This window comes from Lactuca serriola, chromosome 9, assembly GCF_051521515.1.
Source record: "Lactuca serriola cultivar US96UC23 chromosome 9, Lser_US96UC23_V15, whole genome shotgun sequence".
Taxonomy (NCBI): domain Eukaryota; kingdom Viridiplantae; phylum Streptophyta; class Magnoliopsida; order Asterales; family Asteraceae; genus Lactuca; species Lactuca serriola.
Genome location: NC_136416.1, coordinates 184,523,890 through 184,534,143, shown reverse-complemented (window position 1 = coordinate 184,534,143; position 10,254 = coordinate 184,523,890).

Below are 10,254 nucleotides of genomic sequence, written 5' to 3'. Positions count from 1 at the left end.
TCTCGCCTTCGGCTTTGGTGGAATGTTGGGCTTTGCTGCCTCCTTCTTCTTCGGACAGTCTTTCAAAATATGCCCCTCTTCATTACAACCAAAACACATCCTTTTGTTGTTCGGACATTCATTGGCAGAATGTCCAACCTTTCCACACTTGTAGCAGGTTACATCCTCGCTACATTTCCCAAGGTGCTTTTTCTTACACTTATCACACCACTTCGCTTCGCCTCCCTTTCCTCCAAACTTTTTCGAATCAGATTTCAAAAATTTGCCTTTCTTACTGGAACCAGATGTTCCCTCAAACTTTCTTTTCTCACCAACCTCAACCTTGTCGGTGGTTCTTCCCTTAATCATGTTCTTAATAGACTTGGCAGCCCAGATAGCTGCCTCTAGAGTATGTGCCTGACGTACTGGCACCTCGTACTCCCATGGGAGTCCCTTCGTATACCGATCCACCTTTGTCAGCTCATCTGGAACGATGCGCAAAGCAAACTCCATCTTATCGGTGAAGTTATTGGTGTATTCATCAACTGACATGCTGCCTTTCGTCAATGCCAAAAACTTGTTCTCCAACTCCAACAAATTTTGGGCCGAGCAGAACTTGCGCTTGAACTGCACCAAGAACTCTGCCCATGACAATTGCAGTGGCTCATTAGCTCTCAAAGTCTTCCCTAGAGTGTTCCACCAACGAACGGCTCCACCTCGGAATTGACGCACGACATAGATAGTCTGCAACTTACCTCTGCAGCCACAAGTCATGAAGGCTAACTCCATTTCAGAGATCCAATCCATAACCCCAATCGGATCCTCCTTTCCATTGAAGGTCGATGGTTTGCAAGTTAAAAAGTCCTTGTACTTGCATCCCATTCCATCATTCCTTCCATCATGGTTATCTTGCCTAACTATTGGTGGGTTGGCTTGACCAACAGACCCACTGAAGTTTCCCCCTTCCGAGTGCCCTTCATTTAAGTCAGGCTCTTCCACACGAATTGATAGTTCTTCACGATTCTGTTGAAGCAACCGTCTAGTTTCATCCATCTGACGATCCAACATCGTCTGAATCATCATTTGCACACCAGCCATAGTTATTGGCTCAGGTGCTGCTGCTACGACAGGTATTTGTTCAATCACTGGTGGTTGATTCCTGTTTTCGTCAGCATTTCCAACTCCACTTCTTGTTCTCACCATTTTGATCTACACACCGAATAAGGTGAAATTAGATCCTCAATCACGATAGATATTCAAATCATCCTTATCACTCCGAAACGTTTACATGCTAGTTCTAATATCGTAGACGCACGCTTAGAATCCTACGCACATAAGGTTTCTAGATCTGGTCGGCAACAAACCATAGATCCGAACAAATAATATCATATATGGCAACATATAACAATTAGCACATAAAGCATTTTAGGCAACTTTCCTAAAATAAACTAGTGCTCGTGTCTAAAACATAACAGACACACATCTCAAAATTTCACTTAGCATTCTAAGTTTAAGTCTAGAAATCCTACGAATTCCTAGTTCGCTTAAACTAATGCTCTGATACCAACTATGACATCACCAAAATCTCGGCCAGAAAAGACCGATTTTCATTTATGCTTTCAAAATATTTTCAGAGTAAATCCTTTTGATTTGAAAGAGTTGTGGAATTTGTTCCCAAAAACAAAACATGATAAAACAATGTTTACCAAAGCATTTCATAAAAGAAATGTATTTTCATTATAATCAAAACTCGGGGTGTCATGTTCCGATAAAGACCAATAACCATAAACGATAACATTACAAGTCATTCAACAAATACATACATATACAGACTTGTAAACAAAACAACTGATGGTTCATCCATCTCATGCCCTTGCGCCACTTCCTGTAATACAAATAAAACTGAGTGGGTCAGGCTTGGGAGCCTGGTGAGCATATAGGGTTTTCAACCCACAATAAATAATCATATTTAATTTTCACCAACCAACAATAACCCAATTACCCATTCCCGTTATTCTCACTTTATGTCTCTAAGACAACTAACATAAGGGACCTAGTCTAAGAATATTTCATCGGGGCGACAACACATGCTTCGGGGGTACCTCAGCAATATAAGTCAAATAAGGCAACCATGAGGGGGATGGAGTACAGCGGATGAACACCCAAGTTCATTAACACCTACAGGTGGCGAACCTGCTAATGTTTCCACAAGACTATCTAGAAAAGTATGTGGTCGTCATCTAAACTCCGCTAGATGACTAAATCAAACAACAACGAGGCCTCTCATCTGTTTATTACATACCAACTATCTACCCATGTTCTACCCAACATATTAGTAGATAAAAATATACATTTTTATACATAGACAAAAACTTGTATAGCATGCTTTAATCAATACATATTTCACATAACAGATGAGGCACACACACACATAACACATATCTCATAGAGAATAAATCATATCTATGAGTTAGAAGAAAGTGAATACACATTCACACATATAAACAACAATATACTTAATACACTCGAACCATACTTGTATTATTATCGTGTTTATGAAAGGTAGTATACACTCACCTGATCAGAAGATGATCGGACAACACTACAACTTGCAGAAGTAGTAATCCTCAGCAAATCTGGAAGATCTCTTCAAAAATCAAACTTCTCGCGGGCAGAGCTTCGGCTCGGGAACCGCACTTCTTGGGATCTTCGGGATCTCGGGACTTGCCTCGGGGCTCAAGAATAATACCGGGGCTTTGGGGTATTTCTGGCATGCAAATCGATGCAAAACGGGAGAGAGAAGAGAGAAAATAGCAAAAGAACTCGGCTGCCTTCGGATCCTATTTATAGGAGGCTGGAGCCTCGGAGTACGCAGGGCGTACTGGTTCGAAATCATCACTGCGTTCTTCATCTGAAGCCACTTGCTGCGAGGGTCGTCATGCTTTGTTGTACGAGGGGCGTACACGAGTACGCGGGGCGTACTTCGGATGAGTCCGATGACTCGTCCTCGGATAATACCGGATTTTTCAATTAAATTTAAATACAAAATATTTAATAAACTTCGGAAATTCATATCTTCTTCATACGAACTCCGTTTTCGACGTTCTTTATATCCACATAAAGGTGAGACTATGCTGTACAACTTTCGTTTAGACTCCGTTGGCTAATTTTAACTTTATTTTTATTATTTATTTTTAATAGGCCGCGACAGAAAAACTTCATTATAAATTCATAACTTCTTCGTTTGACGTCCGTTCTCGCCTAACTTTTTATCGCTTCGATACCAACAACGAGACCTTCGATCCTCGTTTAGATTGCTTCGGCTAAAAACTGCTCGATCTCAAATCGAGTATAACAGGTTGCATACCGCTAAGCCGAAACTTCGATAAATCATAACTTCCTCATACGAAATCAGATTTGGGCGTTCTATATATATTTGGAAACCTCGTTTCAACTACTTCAACATTAACCCAAGATATTAAGTTTATTTTACACTTAAATTTTGATGCTTATTTTTATTCTTAATTAATCAAACCACATAATTAAGCAATTAAGCACAAAACACATAATACTCAAATAATAAAATCTTATTATTTCAAAACAGGTTACAAAGGTTAACCTAGACTATTACATTGCTAAAAGTGGCAAGCCCGGAAATACAGGCGTTACAGTTTCACTCGTATGTGTTGGGTCTACTTCATCAAAGCGAAATCTTAAGCTTTCGAGCACTTCAAAAAATTCAAAGCCCTTTTCGAAAACAAGGAAACGTTGTAATCAAGATTTTAAGAACTGATAGAGGCGGTGAATTCTTGTCAAAGAAATTCACTACATTATGTGAAGAAGTAGGAATAAGAAGAGAATTGACAGCTTCTTACACACCTGAGCAAAAAGGAATCACAGAGAGGAAGAATATGACTATTGTGGAGATGGCTCGATCAATGTTAAAAACATGTAAGTTGTCTAACTCATTTTGGGCAAAAGTTGTAGCAACAACTGTGTATCTCCTCAATCTATCACCCACCAAAGCAGTATGGAATAAAACACCTTTCGAAGCCTGGTATGAGTTCAAGCCCACTGTTGATCATTTGCGTGTTGTTGGCTATTTATGCTATGCATTGGTCACCACAAATACGCACAAGCTAGAAGAGAAGTCCAAGAAATACATCTTTGTGGGCTATTGTACAATGTCAAAGGCCTACAGGTTATTTGATCCTATAAATAAGAATATTGTTATCGGCCGTGATGTGATTTTTGAAGAATATTCAAGTTATGTGGATACATCTGTTCACACAAACTTAATGCCACAGCTAAATTCATTTGAAAATGTAGAAGATGAACTACATGATCATCCAATCAATATGCCCATGTCTCCTCTATCAAGTCAGACACCGAGCACAACTCACAGTGAATCATCTTCTGCTACGCCCTCGAGGACCACATCTGGCTCTTCTGATGTCTTGTCTCCAGAAACTCCACCACTCCGATATAGGAACTTGAATGACATTTATGATAGCACTCTAGCCCTGTTCGCTAGTGATCCAGTCTCAACAGATGAGGCACTTCAAGATGATAACTGGAAGAAAGCAATGAAGGATGAATTTATGGCGATCGAAAGCAATGAGACATGGGATCTGGTGGAACCTCAAACTGGTAAGCATCCAATTCCTTTGAAATGGGTTTTTAAAACAAAGTTCAATGCCGATGGTAGTCTCCAAAAGCATAAAGCAAGATTAGTTTCTCGTGGTTTTCGAAACGAACAGGGTGTAGATTTCAATGAAACATTCTAACCGATGGTAAGAATTGAGACAATAAGGTTAATTCTTGCATTAGCTGCACAACAACAATGGGAAGTTTACCAGTTTGATGTTAATTTGGCATTCTTAAATGGGGACCTCAAAGAAGAAGTTTTTGTTCAACAACCCGAAGGATTTATTGTTCCTGGGCAAGAAGGGAAGATATATAGGTTGAAGAAGGCATTATATATGGGCTTAAACAAGCTCCGCGTGCACGATATAGCAAGATTGACAACTTCTTTCACTTCAACGGTTTTCAGAAAAGTCCAAGTGATCCTACCATGTATTTTAAGAAGCAAGGTGATGTAGGGACCATGTTAGTCAGTCTCTATGTTGATGACATGATCTACACAGGGTCGTCTAAAGAGCTCATTTATCAATTTAAAATGGAGACGATGAAGACGTTTGAAATGACAGACCTTGGAAAGCTACATTATTTTCTTGGGAACGAAATAAAGCAAACAAACACCGGTATTTTTATTGCTCAAGAAAAATATGTATCAGACATGCTAAAGGGTCTCAACATGGAGAATATTGAACCAGTCACAACTCCTATGACCACTAATGAAAAGCTAACATGTGAAGATGCCACAGGAATGACAGATCCTCAAGATTACATGAGCATAGTTGGGAGGTTAATCTACCTCACTCACACAAGACCAGACATAATTTTTGTAGTGGGAGTAGTTTCAAAATTCATGCACAAACCCACAAAACAACATTATGGAGCTATCAAAAGAATTATTCGTTACTTAGCGGGTACCAAGCACTATGGTATCTAGTATTTGAACTCTAAAAGGTTTGTGCTAAAAGGATACAGTGATAATGATTGGGTAGGATCACAAGAAGATAGGAAAAGTACAACAGGGAATTGCTTCAGTACTGGGTCTAGAATAATTTCATGGCAGTCAAAAAAGCAAGCAACGGTAGCTTTATCATCAACTGAGGCGGAATATGTGGCAGTCACAATTACCGCTTGTCAAGCTGTGTGGTTAAGAAGACTTATGGGTGATCTTATGCAAGAACAAAGGGAACCAACCGTGATTTACTGTGATAGTCAATCAACAGTTGCCATGACAAGAAACCCAATTATGCATGGGCATATTAAGCATATTGAAATTAAGCATCGCTACATTTATGACTTGGTGGCAGTAGGTATAATATGGGTGGAGTTATGTCCTACTGAAGAACAATTGGCCGACATGTTCACTAAGGCTCTTCCGCCTGCACATTTTCAGCATCTCCGAGCTTGTATTGGCATTGGAAGCTTTGAATCAAAGGGGGGTGTTGAAGACTGATTCAAAATCAGTGAAATAAAGTGAAATAAGTGCTCTCGTGTCTTTCTTCATAACTGTTGAAGTCTTTCATATTTCCTGATTTTACTTAATTCATTTCATGTTTCCAACATTTACTTATTCAGTTGTAAGTTCTGCTATATATAGCAGTCTTTTGTTCTTTGTTTATCACAAAATAATACATGAGAGCTTTTCTTCAATTTTGCATTGTTCATTTGTTTTGAACCAACAAAACATATATCGTGCATCGGTCCATCGCCGTCGTCTAAATTGCAGAGGTTTTGAGGTAATTTGTGTGTGCATAACTAAAATTGAAGGTGTTGGTCAACTACATTTATAACATTTTTTATTTCTTTTTAATATTTATCGTCAGGTTTTGTAAAATAAATAATGAAAAACCTATCGACCAATTTTTAAAAACAATAAAAAAAATATTGAATTTCAAAAAAGTCATTATTTGCACCTGTAAAAAAATTATGTCTAACTTTTAACATTTATAACTACGTATAAACTGCGTTTGGGCTAAGAAATTTTTTTATTGTGTTTCTTTGTGAGATGTTTATGAACATATCATACTCTAAATTTGATTATCGGAAAGTCATATTTTGTTTAGCTTCAAAGTGAGGTAGTTTGTGAAATATATGAAAAATTAGCCGACGTTGAACCCTCATACTTTTGTCATGCGAACTTCATTTACACTATTTTTTTTCATTGTTATGTATGTACCAAGGGTTATGCATGGATATATCATGCTTGATATTTGGATATCAGAAAGTTGTACTTTTGAAAGCTCCAATGTGGATAGTTGGTATTTATTGAAATTTTTCCAAATATCATAATTTTCATATGAATATCTAGATATTGTACTTCTTTTGTATATTGTTGTTAGAATTATGGTATAGAATGTAGCCTTAATTATTACTTACAAAAGGGGTAATACGCTCATAAAAAGTAGTGATGTTTCTTTGGAATTACAAATGGATAGCTAAATTATTCATCTACAAATAAGGTAACAAGACCAATACATCATTTGCTAATTCTATGAGGAGGCATAGGAGTTTGATATCCACCTCCATACACTATATAAATGAAATACAAAATTACGTAAATGGTCCATATGGTTTACTAAATATCACAACTTCAGTCTCTGTTAATTTATTTTTACTAGCATGAAATACAAAATTATGTAAATGGTCCATATGGTTTAACGTGGTTGGTCTTTTTATTTTCATTTTCTTACAAATTTGATCTAAAATTAATATTATACCCTAACTTAAGTTTTTTATTTAAATTTTTTCTATAGTAATTTAAATAAAAAAGAAATTATATAATACCCTAGGTCTCAACCTTATCCATCACATGTTTATTCCCTGGTTTTGACATCCAGCCTTCTTTCATTATCCTTAAAACCAGGTGTCAACGAGGAGACTTTGAAAAAGTAGATCTCCTTCCTCGATTTTCCTCATTCCTACAACATAACTCAATACCCCCAATCTTTTGTTACTTTTCGAGATTTCCTCGCACCCACCGTTGGTGGTCTTCAAGCATCCCATCCATGAAACCAGGTACATCCTCTTGTCTCTATTACCCTCCTCCTCCCCCACCCTTCCTCAAATAACTGTAATACTCCACAACCTACGATTTGATTTTGTCTAAAGTCAATGAAATTTGTAGTTAGCATCACTCGCAACTACCCCTCTTCCCAACCAATTAAATAAAGATCATCATACAGATTTTTTTATACTTTTTTTTTCATTAATTTAATTCTCATCGTACAACGAGTGAAATGGCAAACGAGCAACAAGCTGCGCCGCTAAGCCTTTTTGTATGGTAAAGCTAATTCTTTTAAAGACTACATCCATAGATCTCGGGGATATAACATTGCTATGCCTGATCTGTTGTACTCTATTAAGAAGCTCTACCACATCTGACGCAAGGAAACGAGACATATCAAACGCAAAGGGTATGAACATGTGTTGATTTTTCATGCACAGTTTCTCATGTTTGGTGACCTTACCTGTAGCAGCTTTTAAAGCAGCCTGTCTCGTCATGAAATCCCCAACCCTCAAGCCCACGAGAGTGGATACCCCTATAAGGTCCACACATGTGTGTTTCCCTCCTACCCATCCAAAAATCAAAATGTTAGCCGGTCTGAGGGTTGACCTTCCTTCTGTAGGGTCAATCAAGAAATTCATAGGTGCCTCTTTCTTAGCGGAAACTCCGACACACTTAAATATATCAAAAAAACATCCCTAACCATATATTTCATGTATTTGAAACCCTGAAGTTCTTTACAGTGAACTACATGCTCTCCAAAAGAGACCAAACATGCCTTGCGACACACCAGACATATCTCGTCAGCTGGGAATATTGGAATCATGAGTCGATATTTGAGCATAGTACGATACTCCACAGGAGACATATGTTGTTCAAGCCCATTTTTAGGGACAGCTAGAAGAAAATGTTGAGCATGTAGTGCACGTAAGCACTGGAAAACTGCTTTCTGTCGAGCCGTCATGTTGAGATGGACTTTCGTATCTTGGATAATTTTACGATAAAGGGCACTCACCAGTGTATTTTGGGATTTAGGGGGGCGATGTCTTTAGCAGTAAAACTTCTAAGGTCAAAATCCAAAAGCTTGTTACGAAGAGAAGCCAAGGCACAATCATAATCAAAATCCATACCATATATGACGTTATCCCGTAAGATGTGGTCCTGAAATACCTAAGATTAGGCCCTTGAGGAAACAAAAGCATATGAGGTAGCCTCTACTGTCAAGTATAAACCCAGCCCACCAAACCTAATGAGTAAGGAAGCAATTCGCCACTGTATGTTGCCAAAGAAAGGGCCACCACAAACCACAAAGTCCTCAATCTCCCTGCACAACCCATTGTCAAATAAAATTGCCACCCCCTCCATGTGAACGGGTTGGCACGTCCTCAGTCCAAAGAAAATCTTGGTAATACCCATACAAGACCTAAGCAGAAGGACCTCACTCTGGGGTCAAACAATTATGGAAGAAGGCACATCAAATTCCTATCGTTTTCGGATCTCTTTATGGTTATGCTACTAATGAAACTAGCATCTCTACTAACAGCTCCCCCATTAAGTTTCACCCCCAAAGGTGGCCTCCCGATGTCAGCCGGGAATAGCCCCTCACGTAGCTTCCTACCATCACATGAGGGCCAAAAGAGCTCGGTTTTCTTGATATTCAGTTGAAGGCCCAATTTTTGGACAATCACCGTAATAATGTCCAACACTTAGGCCACCTCCTCTTAATTTCCAATAAGTGTGCCATCATCAAGGTACGATGCATGGAGAAGAAGCATGCAATTGTCTCTAATATTATGCAATAGCGGGTGCAACACAAGGGCAAAGAGAAGTGGTCCCAAGGGTTCTCCTTATTGAACCCCAATAGTTGATCAAATATGTGTGTTGCCTAGATACAACCTTCCTCCACTATTAACCACCCCAAAACCCCCATTATTGCCTTCCCTTCCTCCGTCAATTCATAAACAAACAATCCCCAACTATCGAAGCAACATCACTGGTGGAGTCTTCTTACTATTGTTAGGATGACTATCCATCATCTCCCTCTCCTAATGCTTCAACTTGTTTGGTAATAAAATTGGATATGTTAATGTAGAATTTATTGATCTTTCTATTTTTGTTATTTAACTACATAACAATGTTTAGGTATGTTCTTTTCTTATCTAATGTAGTTGTAATACTTTTACCTTGATGTGATTACATAATTAAAATCAAAGTATAATATTCAATTAGAGATCAATCTTTTTTTACCCAAGTTTGTCAAGAAATTGATATATTTTCACAAAGTTTTTTTTATGTGTCTTCTTTATCCCTAGTTTCAATGATGCGGGCCCTAGTGTGGAGGATCGGGCCCTTGCGTTCCTAGAGGCCCACGATCGTGTGACTAAAGGGGCTTCACGAAAATGGCCATAACTTTGGCTACGAATCTCCGTTTTGGGCCTACGACCAGTCAAATCGAAGCTTGGAGCAAGGAGCACGTCTAGATAAGTTCCCAAAGGGGGCTTACCCATTTTCGAGTCCGTAAATCGCTTTCTAAATGGAGTTATGAGCAATTTTTGTTATTTTTCCTTAATTTTTGGGTTTTGTTTTTGGGTTTGTATTTGGCCCATGGAATTTTAGGGTTTCATTTTAATTTC